The sequence below is a fragment of the Cryptomeria japonica genome, chromosome 9 (genome assembly GCF_030272615.1).
Source record: "Cryptomeria japonica chromosome 9, Sugi_1.0, whole genome shotgun sequence".
In the NCBI taxonomy this organism is placed as follows: Eukaryota; Viridiplantae; Streptophyta; class Pinopsida; order Cupressales; family Cupressaceae; genus Cryptomeria; species Cryptomeria japonica.
The window spans coordinates 29095894-29120757 of NC_081413.1; positions in this window are offsets into that span (position 1 = coordinate 29095894).

Consider the following 24864-nt stretch of genomic DNA (forward strand, 5'->3'; position numbering starts at 1 on the left):
CAAGACCAAATAGCAAAACATTGTGTCTTTTGTGTCTTCAAGTGTATGCAAAATATTTTTTAAGTCAAACAACACACTTTTCTTGGAGTCATTTTGAGTCTAAACACTTGCAAACATTGAGTCCTCATCAACATTGTGTCCTCTTGTCACGAAAAACAATCAAACATTCAGATTTGGTCACAACCAACAACTTCACAAATTGGAAAAATTTTACAGTCCAGCAAACAAGAGCAATCAGTTTCAGAATTCTTGAGCTTCCTAGGTTGTTTCTCCAGGTTTTCATCTAGCATTCAACTTGTCTTTGGGTCTCACAAAGTCCATCATTGCTTTACATCTTGCATTAAATTTACATTTGTCTAAACTTGAGTCAAAAGGTCACTTGCTTGTCCTCATCATACTTTGTCAACACACTACATACAACAACATTTTGCTAAGTGGTCCCTCATCAAGGTCTATCACCTTTGGGTCTCATTTGGTCCTACTTAGAGTCAAGGTCAACTTACCTCATCAAGAGAAACTATCCTCTCTTTGGAAGTCACACCTACTCTACTACATACATACTTGGTCTTACACTTTGGACATTATAAGTACACCTCAGATTCATTTACATTCCATCCAACTCTTAGTCTTCCATACTTTTTCCATTTTTCATCTAGTCTCACACATCTCAGTCAATACCTAGTTCATGGTTGAAACCCATCTTCAAAAATCTAGGAAAGAAACTAAAGAGGCTCAAGAGTCCGCAAACATGAGTTCTTATGAGTATGATAATGATATCTTTTTCAATTCTGATCATACTACATTACCTGACATGGATGCCTATAGAAACATTACAAATGTTGAGAACATGGACACTACAAACAACAATGATACACACAATGATGATATGGACAACTTTCAATACATTCAGCAGATGTGGAAGAATCCATTATGGATCCCCGTTTCAATCGATTGGTTGAGGAAATAATGAGGAGGGATAGACAATACTTCTTACAAATGATGGTACAAAGTGGAGCCAAGATACCTCATGATTTTGACATGTCTCAAATAATGGAAAATCGACCTTTGGAACAACCTCACTCCAACATGGATCAAAGGAGACCTAATAGTGGAGGCAATAGAGGACCACATATGGTGCCTGAATCACCATCATCTTTGTTTCAAAAACCAGAGGTCCCACATACACATGGTCAAGCATATGATACTCACCTTCGCAAACCATTATGGAAGTCTTATGAAAAAGATATGCTCAATCACATACCAATGCTAAGGATCAACCACCAAAGCAATTGGATATTCAAAGGCATGCTCAAAATTTGGACACAAGGAAACCCCATGTCAAATTTGGGGGCAACACATTAGAACATGACATGCCTGCAGAGTATGGTATACATGGACAAAATAGATATTTCATTCCTCAACATGAATCTATACCATGTGGTCCATATATGAAGCATCACTATAGACCTCCTCCATATGAACATGTGTATGATCAATATCATCCATATATGCAACATGCTTCTCCTCCATTTGGTGCCTCAAGCATGGGGTATGGTCCAAGAAGTTGGTCTCCACCTAAGAACAATTTGGAACAACAAATCAAGGACTTACAAAAGAAAATGGAGGACATAAATACACCAAAGCCAACATACACAATGAGAGACATATGTCCCTATCCATTTGACAAAAACATTCCAATGCCTCCATTTCCTACACACTTTGTGATGCCTAAGTTTGATAAGTATAGAGGAAAAGGGGATCCTAAGGCACACATAAGATAGTTTTTCACAACTTGCATTGAGGTAGCAATAGAAGAGACACATTTGATGAGATTATTCCCACAAAGCCTAGGTGATCAAGCTATGGAATGGTTCTCCCAACTTCCACCTGGTATTAAGTCATAGGGTGACTTAGCAGAGGCATTTATTCAACATTTCTCCTACAACATCAAGACAAACATATCAGTCAGTACTTTGTGCAACACCAAGCAAAAAGATGGAGAGTCTTTTTCATCATTTTTACAAAGATGGAGGAATCTAGCTAGCAGATGCTCTTGTGAAATTCCACAAAAACAAATGGTAGAAATGTTCACCCAGAATGTTAACAAAGACATTCTCTATGATCTAAGGAAAGCTTGTTTGTCCACCTTCAACGAGTTATTAAGATATTCAAGGAAAACAAAGATGACTTTAAAAGAAAAGACAAGCCAAGATTTTGGAATAAAAACAAGAACACAGTCAATGATGGTGTTGTTGATGCCAACACAGTGCGACCCAAATTCATCTTTTCAGGATCAAGTTCTACAAACAATCAAGTGAATACTCAAACAACTTCCAGATCATGAAGGAAAAAAACCCCATTGGGAGAACCACTTGAGTCAGTTTTCAAAAAGCTAGTGGCAAACAAGGTAATCACTATTCAAGATTTTCCACCGTATGAGCCAAAGGTCAAACCAAATTGGTGGAAAGATGACAAATATTGTGAATTTCATAAGAGCAAGGGTCATAAGATAGGAAATTGTCATCGACTGAAGAACATCATACAAGATCTCATTGATAGAGGTGACATTGAGATTGAAGGACACTCATCCAATCAAGAACATGAGATGTTTAAGGAACCATTCCCAAAACATGACAAAGGAAAACCTAAAGCCACAGATGACGAAACCAACTATACAAAAGCATCCTATAACTATGATTCAACCATCAATCACATCTCAATGGACAATTATGTCTCTACCATTATCATCAAGGTGAAAACCCCTAAGAATTCTACCCAGAGACCCAAGATCATTCTGAAAGGCATTGGATCTTCTTCCAAACCTACTTCTAAATGTCATGTTACAACCCGTCGAGGTAAATTCACTTTGCAGGGTGCTCCAACCAAGAACACCGCTTCCTTATCAACCAAACCTAAGTATGACCTTGTAGAATAGTTAGGGAAGACACCCGTGCTCATCTCCATACTTGAACTCTTGCACATATCCCCCACACATAAAGCTATTCTTGACAAAATCTTGAGAGACACTGCCGTTCCTACTGATCTGAACGTGGACCAGTTTCAAGCCATGGTGGGATACCTTTCCACTCCACACTCCCTTACATTCACAAAAGCTGATGACGCCTCCATAAGTCAGCCACATAATGCACCATTACACATTGAAGCCTTCATACACAAACATAGAAACAAACGAATCCTGATAGATGGAGGAGCAGGTCTAAACATTTGTACATTGAGCATTATTAAACAATTGGGATATTCCAACAAAGCTGTGAATTCTACAAACAAAATTTCTATCAAAGCATATGATGATGAAGAGCATTCATCCAAGGGTACAGTCACCTTACCTCTCAGAGTTGTGCCAGTTACAAAGGATGTGGTTTGTCAAGTCCTAGATCTAGATTTCACATACAACATACTCTTGGGACGTCCATGGATTCATGAGATGAGCGCAGTCCCTTCTACATATCATCGATGTATCAAGTTTCCACACAATGGAGTTGAAGTGACCATCAAAGTGGATCCAAATCCATTCATATATTGCAACAATCTACAACCTCAATCAGAAATAACAATTCCAATCAATCGACAAGCTATTCCTTCATCAGAATATGTGGATCCAGAATCATTGAAAGCTTCTACATCCAAACAAGCAGAGCTCAAAGACAAGTTCAAGATTAAAGACATGGGATGTGGTGAGTATATCTTTCATGTTGATCAACTCCCACTGTCTCCTAAGGCATTCAGTCGACAAGAACCATCTATAAACAATTTGTAAGGAATTGGGTGTGAACCACCTAGTGTTGTGGCGCAAGCAACTCTTGATATCAATAGTCCTAAGAGTGGTTCCAGCAAAGAATCTATTGAGTGTATCACCAACCCTCTTGATAAATCACATAGCTTTACCATTTCATCCACTCATTCCATTTCCACTTCTCTCCTAGACTTGGATCAACAAGAATTACAAAAGCCCTTACTAATTGGGGATCAAAAATCACACTTTGAAAAGAAAAATTTAAAAGTCAAAAATAAAGAAAAGTCCTTTAGTCCAAATCAAAATCAAAAGCTATTGGACTCTACACTAATCAAAGTCAAGGATAAAAATCCTATGAAGCAAAAAGAGCAAGAGTTGATCACCCCTAATATCAAAATAACTAGGGGCAAAAATTCTAATATTTTAAGTCAAAAAGCATACTTGTTGATCCTAAGTCTCCATCATGCTATCCTACTTTCACTTCTTTTCACAATCATAAGCCTTCATCACTCCTCCACTTGTTCCACACATCCTTTCCCTTCTGGCGATACATCATGGACCTTTAATGGAGCTTCCTTGAGAGACTTTGTTATCAAGGATGCCCAAACTTCTTTAGGTGACATGCATATGGGCTTGTGTAGTCCACACACTAGTAATTCTATCTCAGTTCCTTTATCAAGGAAGACAATCACTCGAGCTACACATCATTCAATCAAGAAACAACGTAGCTACAATCATAAGATTAAGCCTCGCACATTTGAGGTAGGTGATTTGGTTCTCAGAGAAAACCCCAAAAATCAGCAAGATAGAGGGAAGAAGGGCAAGTTCGAACCAAACTGGCTTGGTCCTTACATCATTACAATAGCATATGGATCTGGGGCATATCAGCTCTCAACTACAGAAGGTGAACCTTTGGAAGATCCTATCAATAGCATGCACCTTCATAGGTCTTACACATAGCTCTTCAGAGTATCCTAATTCAAAAATACAAAAAAATAAAAAATTTCAAAAATACAAAAAAAAATCAAAAAATTCAAAAAAATAAAATAAAATTATAAAACAAAAAAATCATTACTTGGTGTAAACCTGGCAAACAAGCGCCTTGTGACACAAAAAAAATTTGAAAAATCAAAAAAAGTAAAGAGAAATAATTTCGTCCAACGGTGAAAACCACTTCGGTGGCACCCTGGGCAAGTACCATGGTGAAAACTGGGTCACCAAGGCCATGTGTAGAGACATTGCTCCTCCCTCCTTCAGGATTCACTTTCATCCTTTCACTTTGCACACACTCACGACCAATTCAACCATAATAAACTTGCCCATTCCCATCATGGCTTGTTATTGATCTACCCAAGTTTGGTTAGCCATTCATAATAAATCTTCCTTTTCACCTCCCTTTCCATCCATAATAAATCAGATCCTATCTGTGGCTAAGGAAAATCCTACATCTAGTAATGGGTGTGGAACTGAGAACATCACATGTTTCGAGGAGTACAGTTTCTTCCAGCTTCCTTAAGTCTATCCATGCACAATCCACAATAAAGCAACATTTGCATCACATATCCACAATAAAGTTCCATCTTCTCCGCAATAAAGTATCAGTTTCATGGATTTAGTCAGTTTCAGATGAGACATAGTAGCAACAATGAGCTTCAACAAAATCAAATCTTTCAACAGACTCAGACAACATATGGTTTAGTGCTATCTATCCATTTTGTGAAAGTAAACATTGTGACCACAATCAAATAAGACTTATACAAGTGACAAGAGACACTAAATTTGAGGACTACAGTGGATGTTGGTGTCGAGTCTTGGTTTTCTTTTGATTTTATCTTTTGGTGACATGTCTTTTAGCTTTTCCAAGATGTCTCTGACTAGAGATTCTATCTCCAAGATGTCTTTGACTAGAAAGGTGAGGATGGGGTACCATCACCTATTTTTCTTTGTTGTCTGTGGATTGTCTCTTAGTAAAGATATGACTTGTCTAAGGATATGAGGACACTATGAGTCTAGTATGAACTGGGGCATTCCTTGTTTGTGACTGCCTTATCTCCATGCAAATAGGTACAATGACTTTCTGAGTCGAACATATGCCTCGATTGTCATAACCTACTTGGCATAATAAAGCTCAATGATGATAACGCACAAGAAGCTCTTTCACTTTCATATCTTCTATCTTTCATCCCCCTTTCTTGATTGACTTCCAGCATCTTTCTCGAGTCTGCGTAGCCTGCTATCACATGACTGAGTATAATGACACACCAAAAACATTTGCATTTCATGTAGTTGCACCTGCATTACCACATATAAGCATTTCATAAATACATATAGATATCACAACTGCATCACATCCTGCACACAACACCTGTTAGCACAATTTACATTTGCATTATCATATTCATCTACATTTCATACATTCACATCTGCATTTGCATAACATATTAAAAACATAAAAGAACAAAAATATTGCATTTCCTCATATCATAACCATCACATAGAAACATACATCATCGAAACATATAGAAGCATCATATAGCTGCCACAATGGAGAATCATCTCATATATATAAATCAAAAGTGTCATAATACAATGATGTCAAAAAATCATATGGCTACAAAGCACCCGCAGGTGTCTACATCATCATACAAAAATGGTACAATACTGATACATAGGGAGCCCTCTATGGCTATGATGAACTCCCTCCCTCAGAGCCGCCTGGCCTCGATGGAATCTGAGCCCCTGAAGGACCCGCCTCAAGATCATCCCTCCTATCCCCTATATCTGGTGGTGGTGGAGGACCCATAACCCCACCACTCGATGCCTATCTCCTCCAGCTCCCTCCCATAGTTGTCGCTGTCCGCGATGGTCTATGGAAGCTCCTTGCCCGCTGATCCGCTGGCACTCAACCATAATAGAGATCCCACCAGTAGGCAATCTCCTCCCTAGCCCGCAGAACATAGGCATATCGGGCCCTTGTGTCCTCTGTTGCCTGCCTCCCAGCCCTCAGTGTTGTCTCAGCCTCTGTGTAGTGCTGAATAGCCTGGTCTCACTCCTGCTCAGTATCTCGGAGCTACCTCCTGAACCTATCCCTCTCCCTCTCCAACTCCTAGATCTCATCTACCTGTCCTTGGCAGATCTCCCCCAACTCCATCAGCTCATCCTCCTCTGCATCAACCCCCTCTGGCTCTGCCTATGGCTCCCCCTGTATGGGTGCCTGCCCCTGTGCCTGTGCCTGTACTAGTACCTGTACTGGTGCCTGTACTGGTACCTGTCCCTGTATCTATCCCTATCCCTATACCTGCACCTGTTTGGGACCCTGTGCTGCCGGCACCTATAGTGGTAATCCATTGTGACCTCTCACGACCTGAGCCTGCCTATCCTCTCCACCCTCCCTCCGTAGTGCAACCCTCCTCTCTCCAACTGCTCCCCTCCTCCTCCGCCAGCCTCTACCCCCATCAACTCCACCATCATCATCATCCCCACCACCATCTCCATCTAATAGCTCTCCCGAATCCGTCAGGCGTGGGAATGGATGCTCGACCCAGTATGCTGTATACTCGACATCCATGTTGGCATCCTCAATCTCTGGCCACATGTCCCAGGGTAGGGGAATCATCTCTACCAGCTATGTAACAGCCTGATCATATGATAATAGGGGTCCAAACTATGCCTAATCTCTCACAGTTTGTGCATACATGCCTGAACCCCGTGGCATCCGCTGGATCCTGCCAAATTGCCTACCAACCTTGTCCACTAGCTGCCTCTCCAGCACATAGGGCATCTGCCCAATCAGGTACCTTCTCTGAAAGGTGTAGGGAAGCTCAACCGGATCATCCTCCCACTACTCGCATCCCAGGTATGGCCTCCATATGACCATGTCAATGTCATCAATCACCCACCACCAATGCTCCAACCTGCCAATCCGTGGTTGCGACGTGATCATGTCATACAAGTGAACAAAATTGCATCTGTGACCTCTGCCTTTGAAGTGTATCAGTCTCGTCACTGGTAGATGCTCATAAGCCCACACCTACAACAATGTCACCCCGTAGCCCAATCCCACTGATCCATGGTATACAAACTGATGCAGTTCATAATAGAGGTGTGCCGGCACACACGGTCCCCAAGCATATCTGGTGTGTTGTGTCACTAGTGTCTCCAGTGCACCTTCCCAGCCTATAGCCAACCCCCGTGTCGCCCTATCTGGACACAGGAACCCACTGATCACTCCTCCTATAACTGCAAGCAGTGCTAACCCTGTAGCCGTCATAGTGTCCCAAGCCACATGCCCTGCCCTCATCTCCAGTCCTAGGTCCTAGAACACTTGTCTCAGGGCCTCCCTGTCTCCATCTCAATCGTATGGGATTAGCTCCCCATCAATCAGTATCCTCAAAATCCTATATACATCCTCTAGGGTGACTGTCATCTCCCCCCACCCAACCCGGCCCTACCATTCTATAGGCTAGTCGGTAGATTCGTTGTAGCTGAGAACCTATAGTAGTTCGGCTGGTAGCTATTTTCAAAACGCGGTTCCTATTCCGATATAGTTGGGGGGCGTCACCATAGAATTGTAATTGTAGGGGCCCTCCCTCTCGCCTACTTAATTGACTCCGGTATCCGTATCCAACAACTGCTTTATCTTCCTCTGACCCTGGGACCGCATAGGGGCTTCCCACCCACCCGTGCCTTTCATATTATTTGGCCTCCCACCCAGCATCGGTAGGGCTGTGGAGGGGGCATGTTGACTACGGACCCCCATCGGCAAATGGAACGTACAGGTCTCAGAGTGCCATCTCTGCGCCAGTGCAATCAACAGTCTCATGTTCGCCCAAAACTCAGGCACATACAACACATGTCTCAATCCCATAGCCTCAATCGCAGCTCGCTCCTCGGCAGTCAGCTCAAGTTGCAACCTCTAAGTCGATGGGAATCTCTCCCGTGACTCCAGCATAGGTAGATACTCCTCCAGTCAAGCAAATCAATCATGTCAGTCATAGTGGCATTCACTGTTCATCACAAAATGCTACTTTTTATCTATCCTAGTAGTACTCCCTGTTCATCACAAAGTACTACATGTGTGACACTCATTGTTCATCACAAAGTGCTGCTCACATTTGCACTCACTGTTCATAGCAAAGTGCTGCTCATATTTTAGTACTCCCTGTTCATCACAAAGTACTATATCTTGGTACTCACTGTTCATCACTGTAGCATTGTAAATTGTACGCACTTGCTAAAGTGGTACAATTTCACACCTAGTTTAGCACCTGCCTTGGCGCATTTTGCATTTTGCATTGCTTTTTCCCTTTAGCACTTAATTGATTACATTAATTAAGTCTAAGGTTCTATTTTATCATGTCCCATATCATATAGTTGGGCCCTTTTCATTAAAGTGTGCCCCTTTCATTTTATTCCTCCAATACATCATTTAATCAAAAACCCTAATTAGGTCCTATTTTGAACTTGGGGGCTTGATTTCGGGGGTCAAAACATCTCGAAATCAGCTGTAACTTTGGGATTCTCTCTAAAATCATCATATCCGACGGCCCTGAAAATTTGGTGAAAAGTTGTCGGGACCATGGCGCCCGGAGAGGACCATGGCGCCCGGAGTGCACATGGTCTCGAACATTTTTCCCAAAATTTCAGGAGTGCAATCCAATCATAAAATAAAGCTTAACCCCAAGAAATTGGTGGGAGATTCAATCTCTAGGTCGGCCAAAAGTTGAAATTAAGACCTAGGGTTTCATATATAAGAGCTCTCTTTCTTCATTTGAAAGGATCCAGATTTTGGTTTCAACGGCCTTCTATGCAGCAAAAGAGCAGATCTTTGAAGATTTCAACAACATTCAACATCCATCCATCAAGCATTCATCAATTTCATTCATCCATTTAGGGCTTTGAAGACATTTAAGAGCAATAGGGATCACCGACTAAAGATTGGCTTGTACCCCTCCCTTGGGGTTGGGTATGATTTCATGTTGTTTTCATGTCTTTGCATAAGCTTCATCATATCATTTGTATTCATGCTTTAGATCACTTTGCATCTTGATTTTCTGCATTTACATTATCATTTACAAGCAATTAGGGTTTACTTTCTAGGTTGCTCTAGTTTGCTTACTTGCATTTTAGGATCTTGCACACACACAAGGTCTGCACACACAACTTTTACTATACAACTTGGCTATTCCTGGAGGTGGAAATCACCAAAGCGGGGGTTTGACTAAGGCAAAACCCTATATAGCCGCCCACCATACCTTTTCAGATATAAGTGCAGGTTTCAGGATTCGAACGACGCTGCAAGTTGCAGATCCGATGGAAGCAGATGGAGACTGAACTTCACACCAAATTTCAGAGCAAAAGACCAGGACAGGGGTGTGGGGTGCCCTGGTCCTGCTAGGACAGGGGCGCTAGGCACCCTGGTTCCTGGGACAGGGGCACTAGGCGCCCTGGTCTTTCTATCAGACAGCAAGTTTCAGCATTTTTTTGATAGCTTTTCAGGTTGCAAAATAGCAGTTTCAAGAGCAGAATCAGGACAGTGGTGCCAGCGCCCCCGTCCTGAACATTTTCACTCAAATTTTAACTCCAGGTACACATCTGCATTCTCCTTTTATCCTTGTGTTTACAGCTTTTCATCACTTAATCTCAATCTTGCAATCTTGTTACTAGTTCATACTTGCACTCTAGGGCTAGTAGTTGAACTTGCATCATTTTATCTATCATTTGCAACAAAGAAATAGAAATCCTAATAGGTAGCCCGTGGGTCTCTCTTCCACAAAAAGAAGTATCCAATTGTGTGATACCTCTGGGCTCTTTCGTATTCCACAAGTGTGTGATTGAAAGTGAGATTAGGGCATGTTTGCTTAGTGTCACTTTTTCCCCCACACATTTTGGTGAACCCAACGTGAAATACAATCTTCTCTAATTCTGATTTATGTTTTCAAATTTGAATGTTTATGCTATTTCAAATTCAAATTTGTATTTACAAGTTTTAATTTCTCGCAAGATTCAAAAATTTAGAGGAAATTTTTGCTAAAACCCTAATTTTTCAATTTGAAGTTGAACTTGTGGATAGCTTAATTGGGATCAATAATTTCAAATCTGATTTAGGAACTCATTTGAATCATAAATTTCATTTTCTAAATCTACATTCTGATTGCTTGCATTGGTTAAAATTAAACATTTCCTTCTATTTTGCATGTGTTATCATTTGAAAAAGGAAAATTGTTGTCATGATGCATTCATTTCATAGATGTGATAATGGGTTAGCTTCCCTTGTTTCAATTTTTCCTTCTCCTAAAGAACCTCCCCCCATCGATAACAACATTTTAGTGCCTGAAAGAGTTGCTACCAATCCCTTTGAGACTCTCCCATGCTCTAAGGATGAAGACTTTAAGAGTGATCTTGACAATTCTCCTAAAATGTGCCCTTCCTATTTAGCTATCCTAGAGGAAGAGAATGATATCATAAACACCTTTCTTAATGTTACTTCACCTTCCCTACATGATGCCTCTCTAAGTGAAACGGTATTGACGGACATTGACTTATTTTCTCCTAAAGTTGGTCCTTCCAATGGGGGCAGGTTAGTGCAACAAGAGGTTATGAACACTTCTTTCAAAGATCTCCTTCCTAAGCATGAATCTTTGGAGAAATATGTTCATGTTCCTCCTAAAAAACACTCCCTTCATGAGGATCCTTTTGTGCAAGAAGATGACATTATCCCTACATTTCCTAGTGATGGCATTTCCTTTTCCAACAAAATTCCAACTAGAGATGATGAATTAATGATAAATGTTTACCCTTCTCCTAAAGATTGTCTTACCCATAAGCATCCCTTAGAGAAAGAAGATGAAATAATAAGCAATTTCCTTAATTCTCTCTCCCCTAAAGATCATATTGAACATATTTTGAGGAAAGAGGATGAGTTTAACACATCTATTGATGCTCTCCCTCCTAAGGATGAGGAATTAAGAAACAATGTTATCTCCTCTCCCGAAATTGACAATACTTCAAACATTCCTTTCAACAAACTCACTATTTGGGATGAACCATTACAAGAAGGTTTAGATTATTCTCTACCCCGTGAGAGAACCCTAGCCAAAGGGGATGAAATCAAGATTGAAAACTCCCTTGATAGTTTCTCACCTTCCTTGAATCTCAATTATTCTCCCTCTAAAAATAAAGCATCTCCCTCTCCTCAACTTGGTTCTACTCATAAGGAAACCCTAGTTCAAAGCAAGATGGTTAACATCTCTTTCAAAGATCTCCCTCTCAAAAGTGAGACTTTAGAGAGTAATGTTGATCCTTCTCCTAGAGAGTTTATTCCCCATGTAGATCATTTGATGATAGAGGATGATATGACCTTTCCTCTTCCTACTAGAACATCAATGCCTACCCCTTGTCTCTCTCCTAAAATTGATTTAATCCGTGATGAGATTTTAGTGCAAGAGAAGACTATCAACAATTCTTCCAACACTTTTGATCATTCCTCTAAACCATCCTCAATCAATTTGATACATGTGAATGAAACACCTAACAAACCTCTCTTCACTGTCCAAGGTGCTTGTCCTTCTCAAAATTCTCAACCTTTAAATAAGCCTATCTTAGTGGTTCAAGGTGGTTATGCTAATGATTCTTTTTGCACTCCTAAGAAACCTATTATTACTATGCAAGGAGGTTATTCTACTAAGAGCCCTTATGAGTATGCTAAGCAACTGACTAGAGAGAGTTATAATGTGGTTGCTCATACCTATAATACTAGAAATAATAGGCAGCCTAATCCTCCTCCAGTTACTCCAGTTTCTCTTCCTAATCCTCAACCTATTCTTCTGCAAGCTCCACGTATTTCACAAGTTCTTGGTAAGGAATATGATCTCATAGAACAACTTAAAGCTACCCCTGCTAAGATATCCCTTTGGGATTTGATCCAAACTTCTTCCACTCATCATGGAATGTTACAAGATGCCTTGAAAGATTTGAATGTTCCTCCTCCTAATACATCTAGTAATATAGTGTCTTTGGTTAACTCTGTGATGAATCCTAAAGCTCAAATTGTGTTTACTCAAGACGAATTGCCTACTAGTGAAATTCAACATCAATTTGATCCCTTGATGATTGTGGTTATCATAAATGACACTGCTATAAGACGAACATTGGTAGATAATGGCTCTGGCCTTAATGTGTGTAGCATTAATCTATTGCATAAGATGAATGTGGATGCATCCCTTATTGAGCCTGACTCTCGTCCCATTCGAGGCTTTGATAATGTGGCTAAGTCTTCATTAGGTATTATCACCTTACCCATCACAATGGGACCCGTTACTTTGCCTACTCCTATCCATTTTATGTCGGGAAATCTAACATACAACTTGTTATTAGGGAGACCTTGGATTCACAGTATGCAAGCTGTCCCCTCTACATTGTATAGACAAGTTAAATTTATTTATAATAATAAGACATATACCTTGATAGGTGATACTAATTTTCAAGCTTGTTTGCAAACATCTACTTCCAAAGGGAGTTCTTCTAAGCCTTCCTCTTCTAGTGATGACTCGTTAAACAAGATACCTATGGATGAATCATTACCCTCTGATAATCAAAATTCTTTGGATGAGTCTGAAGTTCCTGAAGAAGATTCTTCTCAACTTGAATCTACACATGAAAAGGTTTTTGATCCTGAGAAGGTTCTCGTAGAAGACGATTGGGGATCTCTTGATTTCAATCCCACCTTTGTAGGTGAGTATAGGGTTCCTCCTACAGAGCTTAAAGTTAAAAAGAAGGAAGAAACTAGAGATCAATCAGTCTTACCTGAACCTATGAGCAATAATTTTGTGGCCGCTTCTCAAACTTCTTCTCCTCATACCTCTAATCCTAAAGAATTTGATTCTTTGTCTTATGAAAAACCACCTTTTCTTTCTGAAATGGCTAATCGTTATGGTCGTGGTTTTCACATTTTGGCTAAGAGTGGCTATAGTGGAAATGGTTGTGGTGCAAATGAACAAGGAATTAAAGTTCCTTCAGAACATAACATGCATGAATATTCATTTGGACTTGGATATAATCTTTCTAAGCCCACCAAAGCATCTAAAAGACCATCTCTCAGTGTGAATGCTATATTTAGTAGTGATGATGATCTCACTTCAACTAAATCATCTTCTACTTCTATCAACTCTCATTCCCCTCATAAGGAAATCTTGGCGATGAACAAATCTCTTTATGACTCCCCTCAAATTTCTAAATCCACTTATGAATCTTTATCTCCTATTCATAATAAAGTCCTTTCCTCCAGGGATAAGGCTCTAATAAATTACATTCATCCCTCTTCTAAGATGTCTTGTGACTTTTCTTCTTCAATTTTTATCATTTTATAGATGTTTTTGATCTTACTTATAGTTGAGCATTTAGCATGTCATATTCAAATACCTCATTCAATCTATCATGTCTTTAAATAACATTAATGGCTATTATGTTGCTCATCATTATGTGACATTGGTAGCTCATTTACTGGGGGCTCATTGTCATTCATGATGGTACAATTTCAAGTGCAATCATATTTTTGAAGCAACATAATAGCCTAATTTTTCTATGTTACCTCTTGTTCCTATGGGGTAATAGTGTGGAAATATTGATCATCTTTTCTTTAGAATTCTCTTTTCCTAGATATGGGAGAAGATGTGTATTCTCTTTCTTATCCTACCCACTTATTGTGAGGAGCATTTTACATACACTAATGTCTTGCTTGCATGAACTCATGTGAGTATGTAGTACATTTTGTTTATTTCTAAATCTCTCCCTGGAAGATTGTGTAAGTCCTTCTCATTGACCTTATCCTTGGGAGGCAATGATCTTTTCTTATTTTTATCTAAGGATCCACTTTTTCCTATTTCGTGGATGGTGTGAACTTTATTACTTGATGTTATTCCTTGTATGCATTTGTTGTTGTTTGTTCAAGGATTCTCTCTTACAAGAGGTGTAAGTCCTTGACTACAACCTCTTTTGCACTTGGTAAAATACATCCATAATGAATTCACTCTCCCAATTGGGTTAAAAAGAACGTCATCCTTCATTAAGAATCACTTTCACCTCGCAAAAGAAGGAAGTATTGCATTCTTATTCTCTTCTTTGTCTTATTCTAGAAGATGTTATATTTGTCTAAGACAATTCCTCTCGGGGATAGGTGTCTTTTGTACAAAGATCTCTTCTCCTCTAAGGATCTCCTTTACACATACTACAAGATATCCCTTTTCAACTATCTTATCTTTTCTTCTCTTTGCATTTTGTTTCCATTTACATCCTTCATCTTGTGTTAGAGAACTCTCAAATCCTCACACTCTTTGTTGTGTTGGAATTGAGATTTAGTCCTCTTTCTTACCAAATGATTCTCAATTAGTTTTTGATCTCATATCAAATCTTCTTGTGAGCATTTGTCATCAATATTCTTTAACAATTCGAAGTGGTAAACATGATACCCTGTTTCAACTCACTAAAATTAGCAAGCCGAAACAGGGGGGGCATATAGCTACCCTCAAATTTTCATCACCTTCCTTAGTAAACATTAGGTGATTTTGTGATCTAACGTGTGTTTTGTAGGGTGCGGTTCCTAACTGTGTACTATAAATACCGCTGGGGGCTTCGTTCGACAGACTTATGGATATATCCTTTTTCAAATAATGTTTACTTTCTTGTACTTTAGCTTGCATATGCACGTAGTGTTCATATGACTGCTAAAGTGGGGGCTAAATGTAGCGTCGTAAATTGTACGCACTTGCTAAAGTGGTACAATTTCACACCTAGTTTAGCACCCGCCTTGACGCATTTTGCATTTTGTATTGCTTTTTCCCTTTAGCACTTAATTAATTAAATTAATTAGGTCTAAGGTTCTATTTTATCATCTCCCATATCATACAGTTGGGCCCTTTTCATTAAAGTGTGCCCCTTTCATTTTATTCCTCCAATACATCATTTAATCAAAAACCCTAATTAGGTCCTATTTTGAACTTGGGGGCTTGATTTCAGGGGTCAAAACATCTCGAAATCAGCTTTAACTTCGGGATTCTCTCTAAAATCATCATATCTGACGGCCCTGAAAATTTGGTGAAAAGTTGTCGGGACCATGGCGCCTGGAGTGCACATGGTCCCAGACATTTTTCCCGAAATTTCAGGAGCACAATGCAATCATTAAATAAAGCTTAACCCCAATAAATTGGTGGGAGATTTAATCTCTAGGTCAGCCAAAAGTTGAAATTAAGACCTAGGGTTTCATATATAAGAGCTCTCTTTCTTCATTTGAAAGGATCCAGATTTTGGTTTCAAGGGCCTTCTATGTAGCGAAAGAGCAGATCTTTGAAGACTTCAACAACATTCAACATCCATCCATCAATCATTCATCAATTTCATTCATCCATTTAGGGCTTTGAAGACATTGAACAGCAATAGGGATCACCGACTGAATTGGGTATGATTTCATGTTGTTTTCATGTCTTTGCATAAGCTTCATCATATCATTTGTAGTCATGGTTTAGATCACTTTGCATCTTGATTTGGAGCATTTACATTATCATTTACAAGTAATTAGGGTTTACTTTCTAGGTTGCTCTAGTTTGCTTACTTGGATTTTAGGATCTTGCACACACACAAGGTCTGCACACACAACTTTTACTGTACAGCTTGGCTATTCGTGGAGGTGGAAATCACTAAAGTGGGGGTTTGACTAAGGCAAAATCCTATATAGCCACCCACCATACCTTTTCAGATATAAGTGCAGGTTTCAGGATTCGGACGACGCCGCAAGTTGCAGATCCGATGGAAGTAGACAGAGACTGAACTTCACACCAAATTTCAGAGCAAAAGACCAGGATAGGGGCATGGGGTGCCCTGGTCCTGCCAGGACAGTGACGCTGGGTGCCCTGGTCCTTCTGTCAGACAGCAAGTTTCAGCATTTTTCTGACAGCTTTTCAGGTTGCAAAACAGCAGTTTCAAGAGCAGAATCAGGACAGTGGCACCCACGCCCCCATCCCAAACATTTTCACTCAAATTTTAACTCTAGGTACACATCTACATTCTCCTTTTATCCTTGTGTTTATAGCTTTTCATCACTTAATCTCAATCTTGCAATCTTGTTACTAGTTCATACTTGCACTCTAGGGCTAGTAGTTGAACTTGCATCATTTTATCTATCATTTGCAACAAAGGAATAGAAATCCCAATAGGTAGCCCGTGGCTCTCTCTTCCACAAAAAGAAGTAGCCAATTGTGTGATACCTCTGGGCTCTTTCGTATTCCACAAGTGTGTGATTGAAAGTGAGATTAGGGCATGTTTACTTAGTGTCACTTTTTCCCCCACACAATCACAAAGTGCCTTGATCTATCCTAGTCTTCCCTAGAGGACCTGCTTGAGTGTATCCTCTTAGTAGCTTATCCAATTGACAGCGTATGTTCATCACAGAACTGCCGATTTGACCTAGAAGACACAAATTCACATTTTTTGGACACAAACGTGCTTTCCTGACATAAACGCGCTTGAAGACTGCACAGACGCAGCTGAAAAACACAGATGCGCCTGGGCGACATAGACGTGCCTTCTTGGCATAGACGCACCTACATAGCATAGACACGACCGCATTTGGCATAGACGCAGTTTCAATCACAGATGCGCCTGGCACAAACACAGACGCGCCTCACGAGCACAGATGCGCCTGGCACCAACGCAGACGCGCCTGGACATTTTTGGACTTTTTTGGACCCTATTCTAAGCACATTTATTGCCCTATCTACCATGCATTAATGACAATAATAAATGCATCGAAGTACGAGGAGGTTTGGTGGTACTTACCGGCTGTGCTGCCTCTGCTGGCCTCTAGAATCGGCGAACGCGGTCGAATCTATGAATGAAGGCCATCGCCGCTAACTACTACTACTCTATTTTTGCTCTGCACTCTGCTCTCGTGGATGTGTAGATGAAAATGAGGATGTATTTCCCTCGTGGTCTATCTTATAGACTACCCTAGCCCTCATTTCCCGAGTCAGTCTTCATAATCCCGTGACTCTATCACTTTATCCGGTCAGTCCATTCTATCTCATCTTTCTTATCGAGAGATTGTCTATGATCTTTTCAGGCATTTTCATCCAATCTCTCAAGGGGGCATATCATTCCCATCTTGGGGCAACTCTTTATCAGTTCATCTTATCTTCTTTGAAACAACGTGACAAGCCGCATTGTCTCAAAGAGGGGCAAAATGTAGACACCCAAAATTGTCTAGTCTAATTAAATAAATATTTTATTTATTTAATTATCTAAGCTTAATTCTTCTATTAATTAAATCAATCTTTATTTATTTAATTAATTCATTTATCCTCTTCTAGCCTTATTTCTCATTTAAATAAATACATTTATTTATTTAAATTATCCTTTTCCTAAATTAAATAAATATCTTATTTATTTAATTGATCCCACTTCCTCTATTAGTTAAATAAATCTTTATTTATTTAATTAATTCATTAACCTTTTCCACCCATTACACATGTCATTCATCTCTTAATTTATATACTACCTACCCTCTCATTATTTTATTATTTCTTTTACCTACCCTTTAATCATAGCCGACCATTTATCTTTTACACCTCTCAATCTTATCCCTCCATTTCTTATGGTGTCTTCTATATAAGGAGATGCTTCCTTCATTATCAACCCTAATCAATCATTCTAATCAATCATCCTAATGACCTAACTACGTGATCAATTGACTACTTGGCATATGCAATCCTACTTGCAACCACATTCCGTTCTTTGTTGAGCTCTTGAGCACATAAAAACTGAGAGCAAATATATCAAGCAAGATCAATGGAGATAGGAAGAATGGAGATCCAAACCCTATTAGACATGTGATGGTATAATCTTTGTGATTTCATTTGATTTGCATTGTCTTAGGTAATCTTCATATGTTATGGTGGACCTTTGTTGTTGTTAGGTTAGGGTTTTGTGGTTGAATTCATTTAGCCTTTCAATATCGTTATTATTGTTAATCCATTTTCACCATATATAGTTATTTTTTTGTTTGCCACTAGCTTTTTGAAAACTGACTCAAGTGGTTCTCCCAATGGGGTGTACTTCCTTCATGATTTGGAAGTTGTTTGAGTATTCACTTGATTGTTTGTAGAGTTGGATCCAGAAAAGACGATTTTGGGTCGCACTGTATTGGCATCAACAAAACCATCACTAACTATGTTCTTGTTTTTATTCCAAAATCCTTGTTTCTCTTTTCCTTTAAACTCATCTTTGTTTTCTTTGAATATTTTGATGATGCCTTGTTCAATTAAGACTTTCTTTGTTGCTAAGCCTTTTTCATTGACGTCCTTGAAGGCGGACAAACAAACTTTTCTCAGGTCATAACCAATGTCTTTGTTAACATTCTGGGTGAACATCTCTACCATTTATTTTTGTGGAATTTCACAAGAGCATCTACTGGCTAGATTCCTCCATCTTTGTAGAAATGATGAAAAACATTCTCCATCCCTTTGCTTGGTGTTGCACAAAGTAGTGACCGATATGTCTGTCTCTATGTTGTATGAGAAATGTTGGATAAATGCCTCTGCTAAGGCACCCCATGACTTAATTCTAGGTGGAAGTTGGGAGAAGCATTCCATAGCTTGATCACCTAAGCTTTATGGAAATAATCTCATCAAATACGTGTCTTCTGCTGCTACCTCAATGCAGGCTATGAAAAAATGTCTTATATGTGCCTTAGGATCCCCTTTTCCTCTGTACTTATCAAACTTAGGTGTCACAAAGTGTGTAGTAAATGGAGGCATTGGAATGCTTTTGTCAAATGGATAGGGACATATGTCTCTCATTGTATAAGTTGGCTTTGGTGTATTCATGTCCTCCATTTTCTTTTGTAAGTCCTTAATTTTCTGCTCCAAATTTTTCTTAGGTGGAGATAGACTTCTTGGACCATATCCCATGCTTGAGCCACTGAGTGGAGGCAGAACATACTGCATATATGGATGATATTGATCATACACATGTTCATATGGAGGAGGTCTATAGTGATGCTGCATATAGGGAACACTTGTTATAGAGTCATGATGAGGAATAGAATATCTGTTTTGTTCATGTATACCATACTCTATAGGAATGTCATGAGTTTGTTCTAACGTGTTGCCCCCAAATTTGATGCGGGGTTTCCTTGTGTCCAAATTTTGATCATGCCTTTGGATATCCAATTGCTTTGGTGGTAGGTCTTTAGCAGTATCATGTGATTGAGTATATTTTTCTGCATAAGACTTCCATAATTGTCTGTGAAGATGAGTATCATATGCTTGACCATGTGTATGTAGGACCTCAAGTTTTTGAAATAAGGATGATGGTGATTCAAGCCCCATATGTGGTCCTCTATTGCCTCCACTATTAGGCCTCCTTTGATCCATGTTGGAGTGAGGTTGTTGCAAAGGTCAATGTTCCATTAATTGAGAGATGTCAAAATCATGAGGTATCTTGGCTCCACCTTATGCCATCACTTGTAAGAAGTATTGTCTATCTCTCCTCATTATTTCCTCAACCAATTGATTAAAATAGGGATCCATAATGGAGTCTTCCACATTTGCTGAATGTATGGAAAAGTTGTCCATATTTTCATTGTGTGTATCATTGTTGTTTGTAGTGTCCATGTTCTCAACATTTGGAATGTTTCTATAGGCATCCATGTCAGGTAATGTAGTATGATTAGAATTAAAAAAGATATCATTGTCATACTCATAGGAACTTATGTTTGCGAACTCTTGAGCCTCTTTAGCTTCTCTCCTAGTTTTTTGGGAACAGGTTTCAACCATGAACTAGGTATTGACCAAGATGTGTGAGACTAGATGAAAATGGAAAAGAGTATGGAAGACCAAGAGTTGGAAGGAATGTAAATGAATCTGAAGTGTACTTGCAATGTCCAAAGTGTAAGACCAAGTATGTATGTAGTAGAGTAGGTGTGGCTTCCAAAGAGATGATAGTTTCTCTTGATGAGGTAAGTTGACCTTTGACTCTAAGTAAGACCAAATGAGACCCAAAGGTGATAGACCTTGATGAGAGACCACTTAGCAAAATGTTGTTGTATGTAATATGTTGACAAAGTATGATGAGGACAAGCAAGTGACCTTTTGACTCAAGTTTAGACAAATGTGTATGTAATGTAAGGTGTAAAGCAATGATGGACTTTGTGAGACCCAAAAACAGGTTGAATGCTAGATCAAAACCTGAAGAGATAGCTTAGGAAGCTCAAGAATTCTGAAACGGATTGCTCTTGTTTGTTGGATTGTAAATTTTTCCAATTTGTGAAGTTGTTTTGTTGTGACCAAATCTGAATGTTTGACTATTTTTTGTGACAAGAGGACACAATGTTGATAAAGACTCAATGTTTGCAAGTGTTTAGACTCAAAAATGACTCCACTTGAAGACACTTGAAGACACAAAAGACAAAATGTTTTAATGTAAAAATGTTTTGCATACACTTGAAGACACAAAAGACAAAATGTTTTAATGTTTTCTCTTGAATGTTTGATTGTTCAAAATAAGACAAACACAATTCTTATGGTTGGCCAAGACAATAGTTGTTGATCCCACATGGAGTTTCCCCCAAGGCTACGCTATTCAGAGTGGATACTTAGATGCTTCACCCCACTGGCTCCACCCTTGGGACTCACTTCTCAAGGCAACCAAACATCAATCCCCATGAAAACTCCTCATGGTGAACTTTGTATCTCTACTAAGAACTGTATGTGTGTGGGCCGCTACCAGAGGTCCGACCTCCTGCCCCAACAACTAGAAGGATTTTGGCTTCTAAAACAAAAAGGTGCTAGTAAGGGCATCTGCTCATGTGGCCATACATGCGGCACTTTCAGCTCTATAAATACAAAAATCTCCCAGCCAGTAGGGGCTATGCCCTACAACTGATCAAATAAATTTGATCAAACGGGTTTATGGGGAGACATAGTGTCGGTATGAACTAATCAGCACATGTTATCCATGGTTCTCACCATGAATACAGTTGTTTATAGTGGTTCGGAAGAGGTGGTTTTTCCTCGCTACCACTTGGGTCATTCTCTCCTCACTAGTAGTCCTAATGACCACACGGGGAGACAGGCCCTCTAAAGATTAAACAAAAGGAGCCTATTGCTCAAGACATAAAAGACACTAGTTCAATTTTAGTGCACCAATTGAAGTGTTTGCTAGTCAATGAAAATAAGACACACAATAAAGATCAAAAGAAAATCCTTGTCAAGGTCCTGAAACAAATTTTTTTTAGTAGTTTGGATTGTTTCAAATGATTACCCCTTCCTGCAAGCATACAAGTTAGGTAAATTTTAGATGCAAAAGACTTTGTGAAATAGGGGCCTTCAACAATGCGTTTTGTTGACCAATTCAAAGATCTGATTCATCACAAAAAAAGACCATTTGTATAATTTCAAGACATTTCCAGAAATGTAAGAAAATCCAAACAATTTGCTAATTTGCTCCAAAAATTAATTTTTTATGAAACATCATACAAAATTCATATAAAATTCAAAATAGATCCAAAAAATCTGAAATTTTTACTGGACACTCTATATGACCTTCCAAACCTGCATAAAAAAATTCCTACAACAAATACAAGTAGTTTGTGAGATATGAGCAAAATAATAAAAAACCCTAATTTTCAAAGATCCAATTTGTGATGAATGATTTTGTATCAAATTTAAAATAACAAAAAATAGAGTCTATGTACAAATTAGAGAACTTTCCAAAAATATAAGAAAATCTGAAAAAGTTGCTAATTTTCTCTCAAATTAATTTTTCATGAAAATACATAAAAAATTCATAGAAATTTGCAATGTACTCCAAAAACTCTTAAATGTTTACTAAGCAACTTTGATAATGTTCTTGACCTATTAAAAAAATTTGATGCAACAATTCAAAGCTATTTGTGAGATCTGATCAAAATAATGAAAAACCCTAATTGTTAAAGATCCGATTTTTAAGGAAATATTTTGCATCAAAATTAAAATAAAAAGAACAGATCATATGTATAATTATGAGATATTTCCAAAAATGTAAGAAAATCTGAAAAATTTACTCATTTGCTCTCAAAATTAATTTTTTATGAAAATTCATTAACAATTCATAGAAAATTAAACTATACTCCAATAGATCTGAATTTTTATTTGAGAGCTCTTGATACTGTATTCAACTTGCAAAAAATATTTGGTGCAAAAATTTCAATCCTTTTGTGAGATATGATCGAATCTCTCCAAGATCTTGATTTTGTGTCCAAAACCCTAGCTGCACAAGGTTATTCTCCAAATTGTTTTACAAAACAACAATATATGGTTAGGAAAACCTGAAAAAACATAGATCTAACAAAAATCCTTGTCCCACCGGGCGTGCCAAAATGTATATGCTGAAAATGGATAACAACAATATTGAAAGACTAAATGAATTCAACCACAAAACCCTAGCCTAACAATCAACAAAGATCCACCATAACATATGAACATTACCTAAGACAATGCAAATAAAATGAAATCACAAAGATTATACCATCACATGTCCAATAGGGTTTGAATCTCCATTCTTCCTATCTCCATTGATCTTGCTTAATATATTTGCTCTCAGATTTTATGTGCACAAGAGCTCAACAAAGAATGGAAATGTGGTTGCAAGTAGGATCATATATGAATGTTCGAAAGTGTAATGTAGTCCAGTCGTAAGTGAGACACATAGATCGGGGCTTGATAATGAAGGAAGCATCTCCTTATATAGAAGACACTATAAGAAATGTAGGGATAAGATTGAGAGGTGTAAAAGATAAATGGTCGGCTATGATTAGAGGGTTGGTAGTATATGACTTAAGAGATGAATGACATGTGTCATGGGTAGAAAAGGCTAATGAATTAATTAAATAAATAAAGATTTATTTAATTAATAGAGGAAGTGGGATCAATTAAATAAATAAGATATTTATTTAATTTAGGAAAAAGGATAATTTAAATAAATAAATGTATTTATTTAAATGAGAAATAAGACTAGAAGAGGATAAATGAATTAATTAAATAAATAAAGATTTATTTAATTAATAGAAGAATTAGGTTAAAGATAATTAAATATTTATTTAATTAGACTGGACAATTTTAGGTGTCTACAATAGGTATTATTAATTTTATGACTTAATAGGTCTTTTCTATTATAAATGGACTTAATTATATAGGAGAAAAATGCAATTACACAACAAGCAAGTTGATGGAATTTGAAATTTGCAAATACAAATATATTATCTCAAATTAATTATGCTTTCCAATTAAAACAAGATTATTTTTATTCCTATCATTTTCAATTAATTTATTTAAGATTTTTTAAATTAATTTTCATTAAAAATATTAGATAAAAAATATTGAACTAATTAATTGTTACGTAATACATATTAAATTAAATAGAAATAAAATTAAAAATACATACTTGCATCATGATATCTTTGTCTTCTTTGTTCTCGATATCTTTCTTCCTTTTCGGGAGAATAATTCCTTGAAGTCTTATTTTGCCTTCTCTTCTTGTTCCCCATGCTTTTACAAAAAATTTTGAAATTATTGCCCTCAAAATAATTTTCAAATGTCTTCTCTCATACAAAAATCCGAATTATTTTAATCAATTGTGTGATAAAAAATGAAAAAAATTATGGACATTTATACGACTCCACAAATGGAAAAAAAAACAAAAAATGCGTCGGCCAGAGTTTGAACGAAACTCGACAGTTAAAATTGGTTGGGTTTGTTCGAACATGACCATTACAAAAAAGTACGGGCCCAAATCAAGCCCACTGGTTTGAGCGAATGGGGGTTCGCTCGAACCCCTTATAGTTCGAGCAAACCCCATTCGCTCGAAGTACTATTCGATCGAACCCCCCAATTAGAGGTTTCTCGCAAAATTTTTTAGAGTTTTGAAGTTAATGACTTCGGAGCTCTGGTTCTAAGCACGAATGAAATAATATTGATAACCCAAAAATATTAGATGGTAGTACTCGGATGAAGCTTTCCAATGAGTATAATTTTGTTATATTTTAAATTTATTATGTTCTTTTTTTAATTTTATGGAAAATTGGT